Genomic DNA, 12,948 nt, shown 5'->3' on the forward strand with positions numbered 1-12,948 from the left:
AGCTCTCGTGCATATAAAATAATAATATAAAAACGTTGGGGGGAAAGAAGGAGATGAGTCTTCGATGGCTTTCTCCACTTTATTGTGGCAACAATAAGAAAACAAAATAATAGCGGACTGCCGCCACATTCGACCGCGAAGTTTTGCTTCTCGCCGATCTCCTCCTCACCTCCTACTCCAGCGTCTCTTAAACGGATTGTGCATAGTGTCTTGTTATGAGCTTTTTGTTTACAAATGTATCGAACACACGACGCGCTGACAACCTTGTCTCTTTATTAACACATGGAGCAGTTCTTATGGAAAAGTTAGAACACAGCTCGGCACAGCTCTCGGCAGGAATTGGCGTCTAATGGCGTGAGGAAATGTAGTTTTTTCACACAAGCGAACAGATTACAAAGCACCACTTCAGTGTTGTCCCGAGACTACATTTTCCATGATTCACTGCGTGACCTGCGCGCTCGCTGATTTGCTGCGAGATTGACTCAATGGCTACGCTAAACCAACACGCTATTTTTCAGCTGTCACCTGTCAGCGGCTCTCATAAAACACAAACTAGAAGCCTATCATGCGATCACCGTGAACGCTGAACCGTCCATAAGCAATGCAATGCTTGAAGCATGAAGGTGGAAATACATAATACAAATACAAATAAATGTGCACAAACTAACCGGCGGTGTGTGTCTCTTACAGCAACGTGACCGTGAATTACCGCGACGCCGACCCGTTTATATGCACATCCACACCCGTTTCCCGATTGACAGTGGATTAACCCTTTCGGACATGATCGTAGATGACGCACAATTTAAACACGCTTAACCTAGCGAACGCAACAACAACTATGATCGGGGATTTCCACGAGTTAACTTTCGGCTAACGTCGCTAGCTTATACTGTTCAATTCCACAACAGTAGGCAGCTATGCTTTGACAAAGTCATCAGTCATCTATCCAAAAATCACACTTACTTTTTGGCAAATCCTTGATCATAAGCAGACCGGTTAAGGAAGCAGGCATCTTCGAAGTGTTTGCAGCAGAGAACACTACTCGATGATGGCGTGAAATTCATTCGCTTCGTGCGAACGAAAGATGTCCATTTACGTGCCCTGCTATCCTTTGGCCACTCATACAACTTTTCGTTTGAGTGAGAACAAAACATCGCCACACACCGCTGTGGCATCTTACTGAGAAGCAATGCAACAAACAATACTGTTCTATGGTGGACTTCCCTCGCATGTCTAGGTGTGACGTAATTTCCGAAGATTGCCGAAGAAAAGCATTTTCGTTGTCAAGGGCGTTGCTATGGGTTAAACAAAGAATCTGGAAGGGTTGCGTTAAAAAAAATAATGAAAATATGCTTATAATTGTTTAGCCATTGATATTATTCAAAAACATGGTTGGCCAACCTTACTTCAAAGTTCCCCTTTAAGTGGTGTGGGCGTCAAGTCCTCCTCTACGAGAACAAATCAGGACTCAACAGCAGAATCGTGATTGTATTGAGATGTGTGAATATGTCCTGGCTACAGCTGGAAAGCTGTTTCATCAGTCTCGATAAGGTTCCAATTTATACCAGAAAAAGGTCTTTGATACGGCTTATCATCATGAGGGTTGCATAGGTTGCTGAAGCTTTTCCCAGTGGGGTACACCCTGAACTAGTCGTCATCCAATCAACGCCAAGTCACCTCAGAAATGTTTTCACTTTTCAAAATGGGTTACACTTTATTTATGACAAGTTGAACTTAGTGCCATAAGATGACATGATGACAAGATGACATGACACCTATCATGAATATGAATGAAGGTTTATGACCGGTGTCATTGAGTGTCATTTAGCTAATTATGTAACTTTTGATGCAATATTGACATTTTTTCAATTGTCTTTAGGATGGGATTAGAGTTTAGGAACAGTTTTAGGGCTAGGAAACTTAATGACATCTGCCATTAGCATTCATTAATGTTCATGACAGTGTCATGTCATATTAATGACAGTATGACTGGATTTAACATACAGTACAACTAAACTTCCTGTGCACTGCTTTGTCCTTAAGGGCGTAGGTTTGGTCTCAACATTGGTAAGAATGATATAACAGCATAAGCTGCATGTTCACTTTTTGCTCAGGATGGAACATTAATAAGACCAAACAGATTGGGTGAACAGAGGTCAGTGCTACATTTCTCATGAATATGAACCTAATTAATCGATAGGCTAAATGATCAATGCAAAATAAATCTGTACTGATTTATACTAAATTTCATGTGTATTGGTTCAGGTGATGCACGGTTCAATTCAAACCTTTGTTTTCCAAAACTACTAAGGAAACATTTTGAAAACTTCCATAATAAATGTCTGGATTTTTTTTTTTTAAAGCAAATTTAAAGGGGAACTGAAGAGCTTTTCAGATTTCGCTCTTAAGTGTTTTACTCAGTTGAATTGTATTAAATGCGTCATTCGCTCTCTCAAAAAGTCACATAAAAAAAAAAAAAATAATAATTGACCGCGTAGTTTTTGAGTAATGGCCATAGCAACACCATAGCAACGAGGGACGCGCCGTCCTGCCGACCCCTACCTCGTGACGTAACTTCCAGGAAGCCTCGCCACCACTCTGAACACGGAAATATAGCACCACGCTATCCTCGCCATATATTGCAAACATTTTCTGGGTTTTACTCGCGGGATTCGTCATGCCATCTCGATGTGTAGCGATATGAATTACTCACAGGAAGACTCGAGACTCTAGGAGTGGTCCAAAAAAAAACTTCTGCAAAGGTTTGGACCGTTTTTGTTAGCATGCATACAGGTCCCCAATCGGCTCATTGTTTTCATCATTTCAGCCACGACAGCTTTGAAAACCTACAACAATGCAACCTTGGTTTTCCAAAGACGTAAGTAGAACATTAATGGCTTTTTTTTTTTTTATAAACGAGGGGGACTCCTACTGCCAGTTTGTTGAAGTGCGACATTTTTTTTTTTTTTTTGCTGTTGGCCTGTCATAAGTAGATAGGTTGGCTGACATGTCGTCTACTCATGTGATTTTATTACTTTATCAATAGGTGTTATGTAAATTCAAATGTCCCCAGCACCAAATAGGTCCTTGGCTCGTTTTTTATATTTCAACATCAAGGTCTGCCTATTTGAAGAGGGAACAATAGCATCAAATAGATGCTGCTATGACTGGGGCATTATTATTTGATCACCAAGAAATTATTATTAAATTAAAATTGGGATTCATCCAATATTTTCATGCTGCTGTGATTTTTTTTTTCCTCCAGGAAGCCAAACATAAAAAATTAAGTGGCGGAAACCCTCAACACGATGAAAAAAGCGTTGCAAGTCAGTTGCCACCCAGTTTCCCAAAATCAAGAGAGAGTGGGTCGAGTCATATGATGACCGAAGTGATGCGGTGTCCAGCGATGACGACTGAAGAGATCCTATGAGGCCTGCCAGATGCTGAATTTCTTCCGTCTGCGACATCAGATGACGATGATTTAGGAAAAATAAATGTAGCAAATTTTGATGATATGAAATCATAAACTAGTCATATATACAGTACACATTTTTTAAAAGAAAAATCAAGTTACCTTCATATTTTAATGATAATGCATTATCTTTGTATAGAGAACACTTCATGCTACAGAAAAGAGTAAATACATATTTCCCACTGCCATTATCATTTTTCAATGTTGCGCTAGTCCGTTGCTATCCTAACTTTGTGTTGCTTACTAAAATTATGCTCTTTGATGTGTGCCGTTGTGTGCTTGGTATAACATGTTGTGTCACAATCTGACAACGAAAGCTAATGCTGATTCAACATAAACCTGGTATCATTTATTATTGCGGCCTATTGAATATTTTTTTCAGAATGTAATATAATTACAATATATTATATACCAATAGAATACATTAAACAGTCAACAAAATGTGTCAATGTTGTTAACAATTTATGGTTTTATTTTTTTAATGAAATTCATGCCCCTGTCAGTGCTTCAGCCTCCGCAAGTTTGGCTCTCACGTCTGGGATCTCCTGATGACACAGGCATACTCTTGGAAGGGTAATTACTTGACGGTTTACAGCAACACCTGGAAAATAAAATGGTTTTGTCATTTATTTTGAAATATCAATAACATATCATTCATTTAGCCACATTTGGGCTAGCTTTATCATATTTAGATCGGTAGGAGCTGTCCCATTACCTAAAATCCAGTTTTAGCTATGTGTAGAGCATTCATTTAGCCACATTTGGGCTAGCTTTATCATATTTAGATCGGTAGGAGCTGTCCCATTACCTAATATCCAGTTTTAGCTACGTGTAGAGCATTCATTTAGCCACATTTGGGCTAGCTTTATCATATTTAGATCGGTAGGAGCTGTCCCATTACCTAATATCCAGTTTTAGCTATGTGTAGAGCATGGAAAAATATACAACCATGTAATCGCATTCTAATAAAAAAATCACGATGCTGGATTTACCACTCACTCTCCCGTTCGTGAAGTGTCGAGCTGTCAATTGGCGTCATGACGCCATCTGCTGTGTCAAGTAAATCGCCGTCATCTGACGCCTCAGGTTCAAACATGTAGGGATTAATTGTAGTTCATCTTTCCTAGGAGCCTTTGCCATCGGTAGTGTCACGAAAGAGCGATCCAGAATGGTTACCTTTGGTGGAAATATCACTGACATCGTTGTTGCTGCTATGTTAGCTGTGAGTAGTCTTCTGTTGCCTACGTCACACTTCCGGGTTTGCGAAGGGACCATTAACGGAGTGCAAAAAAACTAAAAAAACGCAAATTATCCTTACAATTACGTGTTGATAATGTCATGGTTGTTTTGACGAACTTGTTCCAAGTTTATATTCATAAAATTACACCAAAATCCGGAAAGGTCTTCAGTTCCCCTTTAAATTGCAATATTTGAACATAGATGATATTAACATACACCATAAATACACATTTGGTGATTGACTAATCCAATCTAATATAATATAATCTAACTATCCAGGAATGCAAAAAAAATAAACATTTTTTTTAAGACCACTCAACATTATCTCTCTAAATAAATAAATATAATATAACTGAAAAAAACTTGTTAGTCAGGGTCTTAAAAAAGCCTTCCTTAAGGTAAAAAACTACTGTTATTGTCCACAAGCACAGCTAAACACTGCAAAAAAATGTTTTTTCTACGACGATGATTAATGTACGATTACCGGTATCTGGAAAAAATGTCTGCATAGACTAAAAATAAAAATAGTATTAAATAAATAATGTAGAAAATATAGTAAATTTTAAATAAATGCAAGTCATCTGCTGATCAAACATGCTTTTGAGGGAAGAAAATGGACCAACAAGTGAGAAGTCTTAAAATAATGAAAATAATTCACTTAATAATGGTAGGATTAATTCTATCCCTAAAACATACAGGAATACATGCTAAATTACCTATATACTGTAACTGAATGCAATATATAATGAAAATAAGGTTACTTAAAAGTTGGTAAGGACAATTTGACCATCATGAAAAGTTGGTAGTGTTATGTCCCTAGTAGGAATGCAACGATACAGTTAAGTCACGGTTCGGTACGATTTTCGATACAAGGGATACAATTTTCGATTCGATTCGATTCAATAGATTTAATGCTCTGAAACAAAAATTACAAGTTTTCATCATATAACCATGTATTATAGTGCATAATATTTATGTGCTTAATTCTTACTGATCAGAAAAAAATTCATTTAAAAGTGCTAAGAACAATCTTTTATGTTTGTAAACTGAGGCGGGGCACACTGTTGATTGCAACTGCTCTCTTAGCAGGTATGTTTACCACATGAGCAAAACATCCTATTAGTGGTCCGAGTCCTTCTGTGTTACTTACTGAATTAACAATATTTGCAGTATTATTTAGTCACTAGTATGGATTGTTTTGGCCTGCTTAACTTCCATTCAGATATTTCAGTCATGGCGGTTTTTAATTCATCGATGGAGTATATGGACTACGTGTCCCATGATCACTCTGGGCTCACGCAGCCAATGGCATCGGACTTGGGGGGGGGCTAATGTAGCATATCTAGGTTGCTATTTGATGATATCTAGTGTATGCGCGCGAGTGTTGTCGGGAATTAAAGTAGTTAACAAACACCACAGAAGTCATGACTGCTCATTACTGCACAACACCAGCGTTTGACTATCGACTTTCATACACAGGACATTTGAAGTACAGCGCTCTTAATTCGCCACTTATTGTTCATGTCCTACCGGGGCGTCCAGCTGTTGCCAAAGTGAGGTTGTTCGTAGCAGCCAAGTCAGCAACAATATATTGGCGGGCTTTGTTGTACGTATCCGTAAAGACAGTTTGTAGCAGCCAAGTCGGCAACAATATATTGGCGGACTTTGTTGTACGTATCCGTAAAGACAGTCTTTGTTAAATATGTGCGAGTGGGAATAGCATATAGGCTCGCCTAAAATGCTGCCAAACAACGGATCTGTACGACATTGAAGCTGGCAAGCGCCTCCTTAAGTTTCCGTCTTTCTTCACGAGCAATGATCCACTTGCGCCACACCTCCCACCTTTCAGGCAGTTTGGAGGAGGAGTGAAGGGGCTGGTAGCGAGGAGGAGCCTTCTAAGAGTTTGCTTTACCAAGGCAAAGCTGCGCCGGACATTTTAGCGAGAGAGACGACAAAACTAAATTCGGAATATACATTTTGGGAGCTTTTCATTTGGATCGAATGGTCTTGCGTATTGAATCGAAAAGGGGGTATCGAACGGCTCAATATAAAACCGAGTATTGTTGCATCCTTAGTACCTACCGTCCCTATGCAAACCTACACCCTTGTTTGTCCTAATAAATAAAACATATTGAACATCCACAATGGGAGTACGGTATGTCAAACTCCCATGTGAACATTAAAACTGTTCAAACCATAAGGACACTCACTGCCTAAGAGATTGTCCTCATTTTGGTCATGGATGAACTTGAACCAATCCTTGCTGACTTTTGCCAAGAGGCAGGGTAAACCCAGAACAGGTCAGACAGATTTTAGAGTTTCTATTTAGATAAATTCTCAATGCCCCTCCCCCCACACACAAATATAAATGACTTAAATAAAACAACTGAATATGCATATTAATTTATTTATTAGGTTTCCATTAATGTTTTTTTTTTTAAATTTTTAAAATATTTTTAAAAATGCAAACACTAATGTTTTTAATCTACAATAAAAATAAAGGTAGAGCACTTTATTCAAGCACCTTTGGATATATCATCTTTACATTTGGGTTAAATTTACCTTTGGGGGGAGGCAATGTCACAGTGGTTGACAGTCCACTCTACGACAGCTCACCGAAGTCTCTGTATTTGAAAATACTGTATGTTATACCTTTGAATTGAAATTGGATATGCCTGTTCCAGAATTGCACAAGCATCTGTTCCTACCTATTGCGAACATGTTTCTCATCCACTATTGTGTAGGAAGCATTTGTTGACAGACAGCTTTGCTGTAATTGAGCAATTCAGGAGCAGTGTGAGACATCTGCAGTGCATCATAGAGCAAACCACTTCATACAAAAGTCAACGACCACATTTGCAGTTGCGTAAGGCTGTCTTCTCTGCACAGAAACAGACTCGCCAATGATCTAAATGTGTCTCCCCATAAAAGCGTTCGCGTTAATGTACTGTAAAAATGTTATCCATTAAACACCAAGGGTGTTAAAAAGTATTGGTTTTGTTTTGTCCAGAGGTGCCAGTATTTTTCCTTTACTGTAAGTGTCATTTACTTTGGATGGGGAAAAGAAATAATTTGAAACATGTCAACTTTCTTCTTGTGATACTCTGGCAGTAAGTTCTTAAATTATCCTAATTGATTTTATGAGCGATTTGAGTTGATAGGGTGGTGGGGTGGTAATGAAAACAGCTGTGAGAAGTGTCTGATAAAAAATCTTTACAAGATGTCCTTTGACAGAGGGAAGCTTCATCATGTCCTGAAAATGTATGATCACTACTCAACGGAAGACTGATTTAGACAATAGCAGGCTTTAGAACTTAGCTCCTTCACCTTCTCTATTCACGCACCTCTTTCACCGAAGTGCAATGTGTAGTGCAAGTACTGCTAGATTTTTACTGATTTCGTCTGCCTGTCAACTGATATCTGTATTAGAAAAAAAGCCCCCCTCCTCTTCTCTGCTCCTTTTCCTCTTCCTGTCTTGCTCCATTTCTGCATCTTATTCCCCTCACTTTACAGCCTTCGTTCATCCAGCCTCCCCCAGCACCTTCCTCTGCATTGACTTGACTTTCTTTTCCTCTTTTTACCTTTCCACAAACAACTCGTTCCTTCCCCTCAGATCCTCTGCTGCAGCACCGAGGCACCTGCCCACACACTTTTTACCCTCAGTCCATCTTGCTCTGTTCTAGATGAACTCTCTCCCTCCTTTTCTCGCTCAGTGCTGTCTCTCTTTTCTGCCTCTCTCTCACTCTGAATATTTCATGATTTGGTGGCGAAGTGCTGAGGTGAGGAGCCTGTCTAGAGCTTGCACAGCACAAATATTTACGCTCTGAACTGGGCTTAGTTGAGTGTCGGGACAAACTGTGTGTGTTTGAGGGTGCGTGTGTGTGTGTGTGTCGCTGTGCACCATCTATGCAACCGTGATTACATGTGACATTGCTCCCAGAGGGAAGAGAAGGACTTTGGCCCTATCATACATTGCTGAAGATACAGATCCATTTCACCCTTTGATGACGTCTTCTTTCGAGATAGATAGATAGATAGATAGATAGATAGATAGATAGATAGATAGATAGATAGATAGATAGATAGATAGATAGATAGATAGATAGATAGATAGATAGATAGATAGATAGATAGATAGATAGATAGATAGATAGATAGATAGATAGATAGATAGATAGATAGATAGATAGATAGATAGATAGATAGATAGATAGATAGATAGATAGATAGATAGATAGGGTAAGTCAGAGGACAAGAGTTGATGGTGGAGGAGAAAGAAAACCTCAGATAGGCAAATGTCTTTTCTATTTTGGCTGGCAAAAGTGAAGCTCAATTGCAGGTCTGGAGGAACATCAAAACACAATTAAGGGCTGACATGGAAGCGGTGATGCAGAAGAGTGAGGACACGCAAGGAGGAGTGGAGCTCGGTAAAGAGAGAAGGACGAGAGAGAGAGAGGCTCTGGGGAAGTTGACAGAGAAGCTCAGAGAAATAATTGTATTTTATTAATGGTGAAGTGAGAGAAAAAGAGCAATCATTTGGAAGCCATGTCTTGGTTTATATGTGAGTAAAAAGGAGAAAATAGCTCGGGTTAAGTTTATTACAGATTCATCACATTATAAAGTGGATTTACTTCCATCAGTGCAGATACCCTTGGTGGCCACTGAATGAATGCTAATGACGTTGGTGATCCCCTGGCTGGCTTCATATTCTCGCCAAATGCAAGTCCAAATGTGACAGGAGACAATGCCCGATCAATGCTTACTTTGCTTTTAAATTGGAGGAAAACTTTTTATACTTTACTACATTTGTCTTAAGTGTGCTTCACAAAGTAGACTGTGTGTGAAGGTTTTGGGCCCCGTCTAGCATTGTTGCAGACATTTCTTATCAGGACTTCACTGGTTACATTACTCAACTAAAATTGACTTTTTTTCGTGTATTTGATGAAAGTTTTATTAGTTACAACAGTGATATAGTAGTTGGCATTCGTCGTGGCCTCGTCACCCTTGAAGGGCCCTTAAAGGGCACCCCTTCATTGGTCATTTTTTTCAATAGTTTCTTATCTTTTTCTCGAGATGTTTTTTTTTTTTTTTTTTTTTTTTTTTCATTTAACAACTTTTTCCCTGCACATTGAATCAGGGGATGTCATTAAGGATTGCATTAATTGCCTTTCTTTATAGATTTTTATTTCAAATACAGTGGTACCTCTACATACGAAGTTAATCCGTTCCAGGACCTTGTTTGTAAGTCGAAATGGTCGTATGTCGAGCAGGATTTTCCCATAGGAATACATTATAATTCCATTAATTCGTTCCACAGCCCAAAAACCTTCACTAAATCCTTAAAAAATACTGCTGGTACTATTACAAATGGCAATTACACATAGCAAAACAAATAAATTATAAATCAAAATCAGAATAATAATAATAATAATAATAATAATAATAATAATAATAATTCCTGTATTAATGTAACAAATCGGGTTCTAATGTGGCGGACGTTTTTTGCTGACCCTGAACGCATCGCGGGGCTGACGTGCCAGAGACAGACCGGTGAGCTTGAGTTTCACTTTCACTTTGAATGTTTTCTTGAGAACATCGTCAATTGCGGCAGACAGAAGGTGTTTTTGTTTTGAATAAGTTGTGAAATAAATGATAAAAACGTGGCGAAGTTGGCGATTTCTCTGAAGATGTTACCACAATAACAATTGTCAGCTTAACTTATAAAGACTGGCGAACAATGGTCGGAGGAGGACCGTGGAGATGTATTGTTGAGCCATTTCACGGATGCCCACCCTACGCTCATATTTTTCTGTCATTTGCATCTTCATTTAGAAGGTAAGCGTCAACTTTTTCCTTGTTTCACCACATGTACCAACCTTTTCTGAAACCAGTGTTGATTTGTCACACAAGAAAATCCGCCGTGCATTCGTCTGCGGTGCTGCCATTGTCGTCGTATTTCGAGCATGTCGTCGGATGTAGAAACAAATGGCGAGTCAAATTTTACGTCGGAAAGTTCGTGTGTCGAAGCGATCGTATGTAGAGGTACCACTGTATTTACTGTATTTTTCGGTGCACTTAAAAAGCCAAGATTTTTCCCCCAAAATTGCCAGTGTGCTAATTTTTTTAATTCTGGTTTTGCTTAATGACCTCAGACGTATTTTGTTGGAGCATAACTGTTTTTTACTCTTCCAGTAAAGGGCTCACAACTCACATCCACTATTTTAATCAAACCCACACATAAAGCAATAAAAGTCATACATTATTTAATAAATAAAACAAAAATTAGAATGTTGAAAGATACAGATCAAATGAAAATTCAGTAAATTGGAACACTAATGCACCTTATAATCAGGCATATTGATGGGACACGGAGTGCTGGGCCGATTAATAGGGGCCTATCTACCAAACCTACCAAAGCTGACCGAGTGGAAACACAAAGAGCTTTTTATGTTGAAATTTCTTGTGAATAAATGCAAATTATACCAACGTCTTCTGCATCGTCATTTGGGAGTTTAGCTAGCTGTATAGCCAGGACTGAGCCTTAGCCTCTCTGTGAGGACAGCGCAGTCGTATTCCCTCCCGATGCAGTTATCTCCACCTTGCAATGACTGCACGTCGCTTTGTTGTAATTTTTCCTCGTGAAGTGAAGACACACTTTCGAGCGTTTGAACCTACGTGCTGTCATTGTTATGTTTATGGCTGCAATGCTCGTGCTTACCCGTCGTAACCTTTCATTTTCACACTCTTTCCTGGTGAAGTGTAGTCAAACTTTGGAGCGAGTGGTTCTTGGCGCCATGCTAGTTTGATGCGTCTGGACAACAACACACGTCACGACGCAATACGCGTCTTTAGGAATCGTTAAAGGGATCGTTAAGGCTTTTTCATTGTGATGTCGAGGCCTCGAAACACTCGGAACCGGTTCCGAATTAGAATCGGATTTCGATTCCCATCCCTAGTCAGCTGTTTGTCAACTTTTTTTTGTCTCTAAATCCCTTTGAGATATTTTGATGATTTAGGGCTTTGGAAATAAATATGACTTGATAATCCAAATTCTTAGTGGTCTAAAGTAATTTATTCTCCTCTATCCATTTATTGAATTGGTCACACTTTGGTAGATCTTTATAGACAAGTTTCCTGAGCGAAATATGGGCGGTGCCATCTTTGACATTTTCTGCTACGGACCTCTGGCTTAGACAGAACAACATGAGGTGCGGTAGAAGTAAGCAGTGTGTAGACAAAGTTAAAACTGCAAAATCAAACCAGAGGAAACCATGGAATCTCGAAAAATGGATTCAGAACGACGTAGATGAGGCGCCAGGATTTTCTGCGTTTGTTCTTATCACTTCATTGATCGTTCGTGAAAATTCTAAGAATCTGTGCAGCCTTTGTTAACACGAGGTGTAGATTAATACGACGTCCCCCCAGGCCCACGCCCCCTCTCTCGCTCCATACTGGTTTACGTTGGGGCCGTTCTCCCACTTAAAGTTTTAGCCAAGCTGTAGCATTGCATTTAAACTCCCGGCACACGTGATGTGGGGCGCGGGGGAGGGGAGCATTGCGGTACACGTCAGATCAGGGGAGGAGGTAGGGGAAAGAGGCGGAGATAGGTACCACTGAGCGTTTCAGCAACCCACACCGGCAGACAGGAGATACTCGACAATTTCTCAAACAAATGTATATGGTTAAAAATACACTCTAATTGTGTTTTTAACCAGGGAATGGCCATATAGTATGACTGAAAGCTCATGAAAGTAAAATTTACATGTGACTCCCCCTTTAAGTACTTTTGGTCTATAAGTTTATGTATTTTCGCCCGCTTTAACACATCTGATCCACTTGTGCTGCATAATATTTGGGCAACTAGCAATCTGAAACTCAATTAAACCAGTTGTCTGAACACAAACAGAGTAACTCAAAATTGATTACACTTGTAGCAAATGATGTGCAGAAACAAATTTAGGCCAGTTCAGTGAGCACTGGTTGCAAGCACAAAGGAAAGAGAAAAGATAATTGCTTCTTGTCGTACAACATTTGAAATAAAGATACTGTACGTACTGTATGTGCTGTAATGTTCTTTAAATTGCTATTTTTACTGTCCATATATAATTTGGAGTTAATTTCAACCTTGTAGAATGAACAACAAACGGGGATAGAACAACTATTCATTTCAGCCATGGTGACCATGAAGTTCTGCAGAAATCAGAGTAATCTTTCAGGAAATTGGAGCATATCTCAGG

At 39.3% G+C, this 12,948-nt stretch overlaps 1 long non-coding RNA gene across 1 annotated transcript; it reads left to right on the top strand.

Annotated features, from left to right (window-relative positions):
- The first annotated feature begins 2,439 nt into the window (after nucleotides 1–2,439).
- Nucleotides 2,440–4,590, top strand: LOC130922539 (uncharacterized). Its single transcript, XR_009064522.1, has 3 exons — nucleotides 2,440–2,762; nucleotides 2,828–2,878; nucleotides 3,266–4,590. It is a non-coding gene; the product is annotated as an uncharacterized LOC130922539 (long non-coding RNA).
- Nucleotides 4,591–12,948: the final 8,358 nt, after the last annotated feature.

This window comes from Corythoichthys intestinalis, chromosome 1, assembly GCF_030265065.1.
Source record: "Corythoichthys intestinalis isolate RoL2023-P3 chromosome 1, ASM3026506v1, whole genome shotgun sequence".
In the NCBI taxonomy this organism is placed as follows: domain Eukaryota; kingdom Metazoa; phylum Chordata; class Actinopteri; order Syngnathiformes; family Syngnathidae; genus Corythoichthys; species Corythoichthys intestinalis.